This window comes from Enhydra lutris, unplaced genomic scaffold (assembly GCF_002288905.1).
Source record: "Enhydra lutris kenyoni isolate GAN:26980312 unplaced genomic scaffold, ASM228890v2 scaffoldscaffold5, whole genome shotgun sequence".
NCBI classification, from domain to species: Eukaryota; Metazoa; Chordata; class Mammalia; order Carnivora; family Mustelidae; genus Enhydra; species Enhydra lutris.
In genome coordinates, this window is record NW_019154089.1 from 28,129,075 (window position 1) to 28,141,976 (window position 12,902).

Sequence of the window (12,902 nt, forward strand, 5' to 3'; positions counted from 1 at the left end):
ATCTTTAAAAAAAAAAAAGTAACCTGTGCTATTTGCATAAAATTCAGAAAAATGCAGAAAATTCTAAGGGACATTAAGGATCCTCTGTAACCCTCTCACTCAGGTGTAACTATTGTATAACAGTTGGTATAAGTATCTTTCAGCCCTCTTGATATGCACATATAAACACACATATGAACATTTTATTCATAATGGGATTCTACTCTATATATTTGTATATACTGTATGTATATGTACTTTTGGGAAATTTTTTTTTAAGATTTTATTTTTAAATCATCTCTACCCCCAATGTGGGGCCTGAACTCACAACCCTGAGATCAAGAGTCACATGCTCCACTGACTGAGCCAGCCATCCAGATGCCCCTGGAAATTGCTTTTTATTAAACTTGGGAACATGAAATTTCTGAAAGATGAATTTACATTGTCAAAGAATAAAAGCTAACTTCAGAATATTCTTGGCAACTGCTCTGGGTTAGGAGAAAATATAGAAGAAGGGGAATTTAGAAAATAAAGCCCAAAGCATCTCATACACAAGCCAGAAAGGAAATATGCTTCTTGCTACCTTATCTTCCACAGCATCTCCTTCATGACTGTGCATATCAAGGGCATGGGAAGAGCAATGGGTGGTGGAGAAAGGTCTGAGTGCAAAGTCACATGGCACCAGGGGTCAGGATGAGGGAACGGGCCATGGGAATTTAAAGGTAAACCCAGGGGCCTGACGTGGCCCTTGCCCAGCTCCCCAGCCTCATTTTCTGCTGTGCCCTCCTTCTCTGCTACAAACTCATTATCACCGGACTCGCCCACACTCACTCTGCTACTTTGCACCTACTTGCCATTACACATACTTTTCTGTCTCTCTAGAATGCCCAGAGGCATAAATGGTGAGAACTCACTTTTGTGCAATACCTAAGTCCATTGTTTGCCTAGGAAGTACACGAAGAAAACTCCTTGGAGAGCCAAGTAGGTTTTGTGTCAATATGGAAGGAAGTGCTGGGTGGTGGGGTAAAGGTTTTCCTTCCCCTTCGAGGTGGAAACAGACTCCTCCCGGCCTTCCTTGGTGCTCTGTTTAGTTCGACTTCCATGACCAGGGAGCCGCTGTACACACCTAAGGCACACTGGAATTGACCTCCTGCTTCCTGGGCTGTGTTCCGGTCTGCAAGTCCCTCTTTCCTAACTCTTTCCAGAACTTGCTGTCAGTCCTGGGTGAGGTGCTGTTGGCCTCTGCCTGTGGTTTCTCATCTCGCTCACAGCCAAGCAGACCCTTGGAGCTGTGGGTATGTTCATCATGGCTGTTCAGACATGGCGAAGGCATGGGCGAATTTGTGTTGATAGCAATGTGACCAGTATGTGTGTCTTTGTGCCTCTCTGTACAGAAAAGCGCATTGCCCAGGTGCATATATGTCTGTGATACTGTAAGAGGAATGGCACACATGTGTGACAAAGTGTATGCATGTACACAGCTGTGTCCCTGTAGCTCTGTGTGGGAGAATGTGTGCTCTCCCTGTGTATAAGGTGTGTACACATGTGGAGTGTTGTGTACTTGTGTGTACATACGAAGCAGAGTGCGCGTGTGTTCAGCTGTAGTTTTCTGTGAACGGCTCTGGATCTGTTTGTACACAGACATGTGGGAGTGTGTGTTTACTGAAGGGAAGAGAGATATTAATTGGATGCCTAGACTACCAGTAAAAGCAAATAGAGCAAATAAAAACCCTCAAACAATAGTTATTATCTCACATAACTGGGGTCTCAGAGACAAGGAGGAAAGGACTCTCAAGCTGACTGAGCGCATTGATCAAAACATCTTTAAGAACCTGTGCTTTCGGGGCATCGGGGTGGCTCAGTGGGTTAAAGCCTCTGCCTTTAGCTCAGGTCATGATCCCAGGGTCCTGGGATCTCGGACTCTCTGCTCAGCAGGGAGCCTGCTTCCTCCTCTCTCTCTGCCTGTCTCTCTGCCTACTTGTGATCTTCTACAAGATCACAAATAAATAAATAAAATCTTAAAAAAAAAAAAAAAAAGAACCTGTGCTTTCCACCTCTCTGCTGGGATGCAGTATCCTTCTGGTCACAAAGTGACTGCAGCATTTCCAAATTCCACACTGAGACACTAAGAATCCAGTAACAGATAAATGCATCTTTGCTTTTGGGGTGACTTTCCTAAGAAGGAAAACACAAGTTTTTCCAGAAATCCCAATCCTATTCCCTGCCCCCCACCAGGCAACCATGCCTCATTGCTAGAACTTGGTCACACGGTCAAAACGAAACCAGTCTCTGTTAAGAGGACAGAGACTACCAAGTTCCACTTAAACTAATCAGGACACCCCCTCCTGGAGCTAAGGATAGAATTAGCTTTTTAAAGCACAAGGCTGGGGCACCTGGGTGGCTCAGTCAGTTAAGCATCTGCCTTTGTCTTAGGTCATGATCTCAGGGTCCTGGGATCCAGCCTCACATAGGGCTCCCTGCTCAGCAGGGAGTCTGCTTCTCCCTCTCCCTTTGCCCCTCTCCCTGCTTGTGCTTGCTCTCTCTCTCTCTTGCTCACTCTCTCAAATAAATAAATAAAATCTTAAAAAAAAAAAAAAAAGCACAAGACTGCTTAGAGGAATGTCAGTCATTTGACAGAGTTCTGTCAGGAGAGCTAATGGGTGGGATGCCCAGGGCTCAGCTGGTAGAGCTTGGAACTCTATCTCTGGATAGTGAATTTGAGTTCCACATTGGGTGTAGAGATTACTCAAAAAAAAAAAAAATCTTTAAACATAAAAAATAAATTAAAAAAAAAAAAAAACAGGGGCACCTGGGTGGCTCAGTCAGTTAAGGGTCTACATTAGGTTCAGGTCACTGCCTCAGGGTCCTGGGATCAAGCCCCATGTTGGGCTCCCTGCTCAGCGAGGAGTCTGCTTCTGCCTCTGCCCTTCCCCCCACTCGCTCTCTTTCTCTCTCTCAAATAAAATCTTTTAAAAAATAAAATAAAAATGTTAAAAAAAGACAAATGGGAATGGATGTTGTGTAGACAGGTGTGTGCATGTATGCAAGCACGTCTCTGAGTCTACATGGCTTGTGTGTATGACATACGACTGTATAATATGTATGGGTGTTTCAGTGACCCATTGTTGTATAACAAACCGTTCCCAAACACAGTGGCTTAAAACAGCAAAACTGTGGGGATTCGCAGTGCCTGGATGGATAGAACCAGACTTATAGATGCCTCCCTAGCGGAGACTCATGGTAAAGCAAAGAAGGAGCGCCCTGAACCCTGGGCCTCCTCTGAAGTTTCTTGGCCGCAGGCGACCAGATTCTTACCGCGGCTCAAGGTTCTCGACTAGGGAGTCAACATGGGCACGTGCAGCGGTCACGGACTTCACGAACTCCTTGCCTTGCACGTGGCAGATTGATTAAACTCACAATAAAAGCAGAGCTAGAGCTCAGCTCGAGGCCTTTTGCCTCTGGAGCATCTGGCCCGCAGGCCCTCTCCTTCCTCCTACGTTGGTGTCTGGAGTGAACTTTTCATTTGCCGTCTCAGGGTTTGCTGACCAAATCTGACACAAAACCTGATCAGTCCCCATAGTTCTGTGGGTCAGGAATTTGGACCGGGTATGCCTGGGGGTGGTCCTCTCCACACGGCATCATCTGTGCTGACTCATGACGCTCTATTCCATTAGTCACTGGGCTGAGCTGGAAGGCGGAGGCTTCCCTCCCGTGTTTGACGCAGTGCTTCTCTGCATGGCTCCTCTGTGTCCTCCGGTGACGAACCTGGGCTTCTTCACAGCATGGTGGCTTCGGAGGCTGAGCTTCCTTCACGGCAGCTCACTTCCAACGAGGAGGAAGCAGAGGCTGCCAGTCCTCTTCAAGTCTGGATTTAGAAATCTCAGAGTGTTACTTCTACTACAAATATTCAGGAGGAAAAAAAAAAAAAAACAAATATTCAGGAGGAGAGAAATAGAATCGACCATTGGAGAGGCAGAAAAGCACGCACGTGCAGAGAAGAAAGGAATCCACGGCCGCCATCTTTGGAAGTGGTCTACAACAGGAAGAATATGTATTGGATGTGAAGGTGGGTGTTTCTGAGTGTGTGGATCCTAGTTTGTGGGCATGAAACGAGTGTGGGTGTGTGTGTGTCCGTGTGCATGTGTCTGTTAACACCGGCGTGCCTGTTTATGTGCACATATGTACCTGCGGGTGGCAATGTGTGGAGCACCGTGCACGCATACATAAGGAGAGGTGTCCATGAGTACTGGCGCGGGTGTCCCCCTGCACTAGCGGCACGCATAGCAGGTAAAGCTGATGGAGTGGACCTGCCCTAGCTGTGGACTTCTGGGTAGACACGCTGAGCCTGCAAATCCTGGCCTGGGTAACAATCTAATCATTACTAGGATTTTATCCTTGACTAGGAGACTGTGGGTCTCAAGTCAGGCAAAAGGCTCAGCCTTTTCCATACCCTTGGAGCCATACTGCTAGCCACAGAGGAGGAGACCCCCTACCATTGTTTTGATTTCCTGAGATCCGGAGGTTTTTTCTACCTGCGATCTCCTATCCCAGGCCTGCCCTTGGGGCTGTAAATCTCAGGACAGGACGTCAGAGACAGTGGGAGGCCCAAGCTCAAGGCTGGTCACAGGGTGGTGCTGACCCCCGGCTTCTCTTTCATAGCACATTTCCCGGTAAAGAAAATCTGACAGAAGGGCGGTGAGCAGGGAGGAAAAGACATGGATGGAGCACTACCTTGTGCCATCCCTGCGAGTCCTCTCTGGAATTTCACTCAGTCGCCACAGCGAGCTCTGAAGCAAGGACTCAGTGGGTCTTTTTGCAGGTAAGGGAAAGGATGCTCAAACATCCCACAGTCATACCTTATAAAGAGCAAATGGTTTTGATTTGGATTTCCCTGATGGCTAATGATGATGAACTTTTTTCATGTGTCTTGGCCATTTGTATGTCTTCACTGGAGAAATGTCTGTTCATGTCTTCTGCCCATTTTTTGAGATGATTATCTGTTTTGTGTGTGTTGAGTTTCAGAAGTTCTTTATAGATCCTGGGTATCAGCCTTTTGTCTGGACTGTCATTTGCAAATATCTTCTCCCATTCCATGGGTTGCCTCTTTGTTTTGTTGACTGTTTCCTTTGCTGTGCAGAAGATTTTTATCTTGATGAAGTCCCAAAAGTTCATTTTCACTATTGTTTCCTTTGCCTTTGGAGACGTGTCTTGAAAGAAGTTGCTGTGGCTGATGTCGAAGAGGTTACTGCCTATGTTCTCCTCTAGGATTCTGATGGATTCCTGTCTCACATTGAGGTCTTTCATCCATTTTGAGTTTATCTTAGTATATGGTGTAAGAGAATGGTCGAGTTTCATTCTTCTACACATAGGTGTCCAATTTTCCCAGTCCATATATACAATGGAATATTGCTCAGCCATCAGAAAGGGCGAAAACCCAACTTTTGCATCAACATGGACGGGACTTGGGGCGCCTGGGTGGCTCAGTGGGTTAAAGCCTCTGCCTTCTGCTCAGGTCATGGTCCCGGGGTCCTGAGCAGGCTCGACGGGGAGCCTGCTTCCTCCTCTCTCTCTCTGCCTATCTCCTCTGCCTACTTGTAATCTCTGTCTGTCAAATAAATAAATACAAATCTTAAAAAAAAAAAAAAAAAACATGGACGGGACTGGAGGAGATTATGCTGTGAGTGAAGTAAGTCAAGCAGAGAAAGTTGATTATCATATGGCTTACTTGTGGAGCATGAGGAATAGCATGGAGGACATGAGAAGAAGGAAAGGTAAAGTGAATGGGGGGAAATCGGAGGGGGAGATGAACCATGGGAGACTGTGGACTCCAAGAAACAAACTGAGGGTTTTGGAGGGGAGAGAGATGGGGGGATGGGTGAGCCTGGTGGTGGGTATTAAGGAGGCCACGTATTGCATGGAACACTGGGTGTTGTACATAAACAATAAATCTTGGAACACTGCAGCAAAAACTAATGATGTATTTTATGGTGACTAACATAACACAATAAAAAAAAAAAAAAAGAGCAAACCGAAGTGAAGAAGAGGGGGATGGAGGGGAGAGAAGGTACATCATTTTTCTTTTGCCACGAATTCCTTTTCATTAAGGAGAGTCTTAAAAATCAGGGCGCCTGGCTGGTTCACTCAGTAAAGCATGTTGACTCTTGATCTCAGGGTTGTGAGTTCAAGCTCCGTGTTGGGCGTAGAGTCTACTTAAAATAAATGAATAAATAAAGTAATTTTTGGAGTAGGTAAAATATTCCTACATTTCAATATTCAAGAGTAAGAAAAGGGGCTACAAAGCAAATTCCCCCTTCACACCCCTGGCCCTTCTGCCATTCTGATCCCCATGCCGTGCCCAGGCAACAGAGCAGTTCCTTCTAATGTATCCTTCAGAGCAATGTGATGCATATACACAAACATGTATACACTTATGTGTGTTTATATATTCTCCCTGCCGGTCACGCTTTGATTTTTAAATTTAGTAGAGCTTGAAGAATGTTCCATGCTGGTGCCAAAGAGGTCCTCCTGCTGTTTTCCAGCAGCCTGGTGTTCCATTCTGGGGCTCCATCATGTATTCGAGCAGTCGCCTATTGAAGGAATGTTTAGGCTTGCTTCCAACATTTTGGTATAACAAAGTAGCAGTGGAAAATGTGCATTATTCTGTTCCACATCTGTAAGATTGTATCTGTAGGGTCAAGTCCCCTGAAGTACAACAGCTGGGTCAGAGGATGTACTGGAAGCTGGCAGATCATGCCCTGCGAGGGTTCATTCCCCCACCACCACCTGCCTCCGGCATGGGTGAGAGCACCTCCCAGCCTCCTTCAACTCCCAGCTCTATCCCTGTGCTGTCTTTGAAGGGAGATCAGGTATAGCCAGGCCAGGAGGGAGGGTGGAGGTGTACCCAGGGAGGGAGGGGGGACAGGAAAGACACTTGGAAAAGGTCCTAGGACATCAGCTGGTGACAGAGACCTCTCCCCAAGATAAGGCAGCACCCTCTGTGCCCAGTGGCTTCTGCCCACATGTGCAGGAAGAGCTGGGGCCTAGAAATTAGGAGATGGGATTCTGGGTCCAGGGCTCCCACCTCCACTTATAAGGGGCTGTAGACAAGCCCCTTCCATAATGATAACAGCCATCTCCAGGCAGAGCTCTGAGCTGGCACTTCTGCAGCCTGAGTTCAGAGAGGTTAGGGAACCCACCCAAGGTGGTCCAGCCCTTACATCACAGAGTCAGGATTTGATCCCAGACTTAACACTGTTTCATGGCCTTGGTGCAGTGAGGGGCTTAAAGAGCAGCTGGTTGGGGTAAAGCAGGTGGGCACGTGGCCTCCTCCACGGAGAAGACTGTGTCAAGTTCCACTTCTTGCCCCAAAGCCTGAATCCTCAGCAGTCTCCCCGATTTTTCACACTGGTTTTGTGGTTCAGCCAAGGCAGTGAGCACCCTCGTATCTGGTACTAGGGCTTACCACAGAACAGGGTACACAGTGGGTTGGCTGATGGAGATGAGGGAGAGGTGTTTAGGTGAGGTATGGGGAGAAGCTAGGTAGGGACAAAGAAGCCATAGCAGGTAGGAAAACAGGGCTAAAGCCGGGAGCACCCTTTCCTGCCTCAAGCTTTCTGCTGCCCCAGATGCCGAGACCGGGAGCGCCCTCTGGTGGCACACTCTGCAGCCTGGCCAGCAAAGGCACTCGTCGGGGGGCAGTCTGGGTCCAGGGGAGAGGGGCTGCGCCCTTCCCACCACTATCATCTCTCAGGGGCTGGCCGGCCTGCCACTATATCCAGGAGTGTCCTTCCTTGGAGGAAAGTCAGCTTAAGCATAGTAACAACGAGGCACTCACACAAAGAATCACAAAGGGACCACTGGAAGGAGGAAGGGGACTCTTGAAGCCATGACTGGCCCATCAGAGTTACAGGAAAGGTGTAACAAATCTCACAAATGTCCTCTCCACTGTAACCTGGGACATCCCAGCATTTGCACCCATGCTGTCTCTGCGCCTTCACAGAGCTGCCTGGATGAGCATCTGTTGCCCTATCACCAGGGGCTGGACCAGCCTCAACCTGTGAGCCCCGCTGAGCTGGAGGACAAAGCCTGCAATGAGACACAGAGTGTAGAAAGGGGCTCCTGAGACCATCTTATCACTTATTCACTTGTCTATTTAATAAATCTTATTGATCCCTACAATGTGCAGACACACGGGGTCTGGGGATGTGGAAATTAAAAACAGGCAAGGTCCCTGACTTCTGGGAATCCAGAGTCCAGGCTGGGAGAGGCAAACAACAAAGGGACAAGGTCAAGAGTGCTGGGGACACTATACAACAGGGTGACGCAGCAGCATCTAAGGAGGTCATTTTCACACTGGTGGGCAGGGAAGGCCTGGTAAGAACACTGGGTGCAGACACTTCAGTGCTTGGGACGCAGGACTGCGGATAGCAGGCGCGGGAACTAAAGGCAAAAGTTGAGCTCTACAAAAGCTGGATGAGGGTGGGGGGCCAACTCAGCAAACGGCAGGAACAGAAGGAAGGACAGGGTGGGGCGAGAGAAAGAGCAAGATGAGCTGGGGTCAGAGAGGGTAGGAACCACACAGGCTCCAAGACTGCGCCAGAGGTTTGATTTGATTTTGAGGGCTAAGGTAGTCACTGCAGGGCTCCAGACCGGAGGACAGCAAGATCCGATGGCATCTGTAATAGGCTATGCCTTTTGCTTTGTGGAAAGTAAAGGATAGAAGGGATGAGGTGAAAGCAAGAGGCCAGCTAGGAGGGGAGTCCAGGTGTCGAGACACAGAGGTGGTTTCTGCAGTGGGGCAGGAAGAGTCATGTTCTGATGAACCTTAGAGGCACAGTGGGCAGTGCGCAGTGGACAGGACCTGCTGGAGGATTGCTTGGGAGGGGCCAGGAGAGCCGAGAGCAGGCTGGGTGCCTTCTCTCCCACTCCATGCCCCTTTCAGCCTGGGTCTAGGGCCTACTGAGTCATCTCACTCAGCTCACTTCCAGCAGGGGAAAAGAACCTTACACTCCACTGCCAGAGGTGCCCCCCCTGCCGCCCCCCAGGGCTGTATCGCCGGTGGGTGTGTTCACTAGGGACTTTGGGACCAGAGGTGCTCTCAGCCTTCTATAGCTCTCCATTTCCTCTCTGGGTCTCCCTCTCTGCATCCCCCTTCCTCTCTCTCGCTCTCTTCCCTCTTTCCCTCTCCCCATCCTTCCCTCCCTCCCTGTCTCTCTCTCTCTCTCTCTCTCTCTCTCTCTCTCACACACACACACACACACACACAGAGAGAGAGAGTTTACTGCAGCCTTGTCAGAAGGAAGTCTCCAGCACAAACAAGGGGTCTCCAGGGACAGAGCGAGAGGCGCTGACTGTGGACTTTTCCAAGGAGCGGCAGGCAGCCCTTTGCTGGCTTCCACATTCCATCCTCCTGCTGCCTCCATTGTAACACCCTCCTGGTTGGTGCAGCAAGAGGAGCTGCTATTCCCAACTATAGGCAGTTTTGTCTCAGGCCACTGGGCAGCCTCTGAAAGCATTTTGGTTATGCAGATGCGGAGGGAAGGAGACAGCCATCTAGTGGAGAGAGGCCAGGGATCTGGCCCCCAAGTCAACCCTCCTTGGGCTTGCTGCCATCAGAAATGGAAGAGCCCGTCCTCTTCCCCAAGGTACTACTGTCCTCACGCTGCCATGACTCAGGGGGCAGCCTTCTGTGGCTGTGTTGCTCCCTTAGTCCTCTCAGCTGCGAGGTAAATGGGACTACCTGCCCAAGGTCACACAGGGAGAGGCTGTGCAGGTCCTCAGACTCCAAAACCAGACTCCTTCTCCAGTGAACCGAAGGGATTTCACAGGGTGCATCACTGTTGCTAGCAATGCGACACTTTGTTTCAAGTGAAGTCATACTGGGAAGTCCAGGGTACAGGAGATAAAGTAGGGCTGCCTAGGTTGAAACAGCCTGCCAGATTCTCAAAGCCCCTTCCATCCCCCCACTTCCATCCTCCCCATGAAGCCTCCGAGGCCATCTCTCTACTTGGGGCCCCTGTGCAGGGCAGCTCAGGCTGTGCTCTGCGAAATGGGGGGCACCATTCCTGGGGGTCACTTCTGGGGCTGGTGGGGCTACGGTGAGCTACCTCCAGGGCAGGGGTGGCAAACAGGTGGTGTCTTGAACATGCATTGCTAGTTAGACGAGGTGCCGTAACTAACAAGGAGCAGAAGTGGGGCAGGGACAGCTGCGAACGCCGAGGCTCTGCCTTCCCCGGTCTAAGAGATGGGAAACACGAAACTGAATTTTACAAGGAGATGCCTTGCCACTCTCTACTCCTTACAACTCCGTGGTGACTCGAAAATGGAGATATCACCACAGCTTGAAAAAAACCCGCCCAAGGCTGGAGGCTTAGCTACACTGTGGCGCCTGAGAGCCTCCAGCATGCCCTTGGTCAGGAGGCTTCTGCATCTTTCCCAGAACCTGGGCAGGTTTGCTTTTTTGGGTGCTTCTACATCACCTGATACTGACCTAGCGTCCTATGTTTGGGCAGAGAGGGGCTGTCATTGAGATTTTTTCCCCCGTCTCCACTACCCTTTGGTGGGAAAGGCTTGTAGCCAGAACGGGCCAGATGAGCCAGACTGGAGACTGGAGGGAGATCTTCCCCCTCAGGGCCTTGGCTTCTTCCCACCCTTTGTCAAGCCGGGTGGCATCCCTGGGGTCTGGCCAGGAGGACCAGCAGAGACCTTGTAATGTGGAACAGCAGGCACTGTCTGTTCTCTGTGCAGGGGGTTCCCCAGTGGCCCAGAGCCTGGGAATCTTCCAGCCTGGGATGAATCATCCTGGCCCTCTGTCTTCACCCCCTCCATCGCTCTGCCTGGACCCAGCTACAGAGCGAGGCCACTATTGCCAACAGGGATGTTCTCCCTTGTCTGTGGCTAGAGAGGCCAGGAGGTGTAGGCTGCAGGCCTCTCTGGGCCACGTACCACAGAGACAAGAGCCCAGGGAAGGGCCAGCAGCAGCTGACCACCAGGGAGGAGAGGCAGGGAGACACGTCATGTATAACCTTTTGTACCTCTTGAGATCTGCGCTATAGTGGACCAATTTTCAAGAAAAAATTAGAGAAAGCATCAGCACCACCTGGTTCATTCAGTCAGTAGAGCGTGCAACTTGATCTTGGGGTCATGAGTTTGAGCCCCATGTTGGGCATAGAGTTTACTTTATTATTATTTTTTAAATTTATTTATTTAACAGACATTGCTCACAAGTAGAGAGACAGGCAGAGAGAGAGGAAGGGAAACAGGCTCCCCACTGAGCAGAGAGCCTGACGCGGGGCTCGATCCTCAGACCCTGGGATCATGACCTGAACCGAAGGCAGAGGCTTCAACCCACTGAGCCACCCAGGCGCCCCTAGAGTTTACTTTAAAAAAGCAGGGGGCTCCTGGGGGGCTTAGTTGATTAAGCAACTCTGCTCAGGTCATGATACCAGCATCTTGGGATTGAGTCCCACATGAGGGTCCCTGCTCAGTGAGGAGTCTGCTTTTCCCTCTGACCCTTCCCCCTCTCATGCTCTCTCTCATTCTTTCAAATAAATAAAATCTTTATTTAAAAAAAAAAAAAGCACCTGATAAATCAAAACAAACAAATCATCTTTATGGGGCACCTGCCTGGCATGAGACCCTTGCTTTCAGGGTCATGAGTTCGAGCCCCATGTTGGGGGTGAAGTTTGTTTAAAAAAAAAAAAAAGAGGAAGAAGAGAAAGCCCCAGTTTGGGGTTTGATGCTAGAGCCCCTGGTTGGGGAGGTGGCCAGGCCAACAGCACATAGAGCAGGCCCCATGCTAGAAAGGTGGAGGGACTCTGGGTCTCATCCCCTTATCATGGCCTCAGAAATATGAATTCTGCCTTCCCAAGAAATTCCCTATCTGTGCATTTGTTAATTCAGGAAACGGGTACTTTTCTAAGATTTTATTTATTTGACAGAGACAGACACAGTGAGAGAGAGAACATAAGCAGGGGGAGAGGGAGAAGCAGGCTTCCTGCAGAACAGGGAGCCTGATATGGGGCTCGATCACAGGACCCTGGGATCATGACCCAAGCAGAAGGCAGACACTTAACGACAGAGCCACTCAGGCACCCCAGGAAACAGGTATTTCTTAAGCTCCTGCTTTGTGCTTGGCACCATGCTGGATGCTGGTCAAGTTCTCTGCTTCCCTGGAACAGCCACCCCTATGGCGTGAGTGTGAGGTGTAGACAGGGAAACAGGTGGACTGTGTAAAATGCTGAACTGGGACCTACTACGGGCCTACCATCAAGGTGGGGTCTAAGGAGCCAAGGAAGGCCTCCCGGTGGAAGTTGTGTGGAAACTGAGGTCCAAAGATTGAATCAAAGCCAGGGAGGGTTGGGGGTGCAGTGCAGAGGGAGCCTGGGTGAGAGGCCCAGCTCTGAGACAGGGTATAGGGACTTCTGGTAGGATTCAGGAGCCATGTGAATAATCTCCAGCTGCCTTAGAGCCCGGACCCCTTTCAGCAGAACCTGGGCCCATATATAGTGTCTGGTCTTACCGTGTGCACCTCTCTGCCCAGCGGACCAGTGCGTCACTAACCCGGGACTGATAATGTTTTTGTGGTTGCCCTGCTGCACTGGCTAACACTGGGCCAGGCATGCCGTCAGGTTCTCTTGAATGGTTTTGGTACAAGTTCATGATCTCCCCACGGAAAAGGACAGAGATCCAGCTATGAGGCGTTATAGCTCATCCCCTGGGGGAGGGACCCAGTGTCCGAATGTCAGATAGCAGGACTGCTGGAAAGAGGAAGAGGACGACACAAGGCTTGTGATAAACGGGGTGGGGGGTGGTCAGGGAAGCCTGGCTGGGAGGGTATCCCTGGGCCATCTCACATACGAAGCCCTGAGGGCGAGGTAAGGGGAGGGTCCTAGGAACAAAAAGAAAGCCTCTGAGGCTGGAGT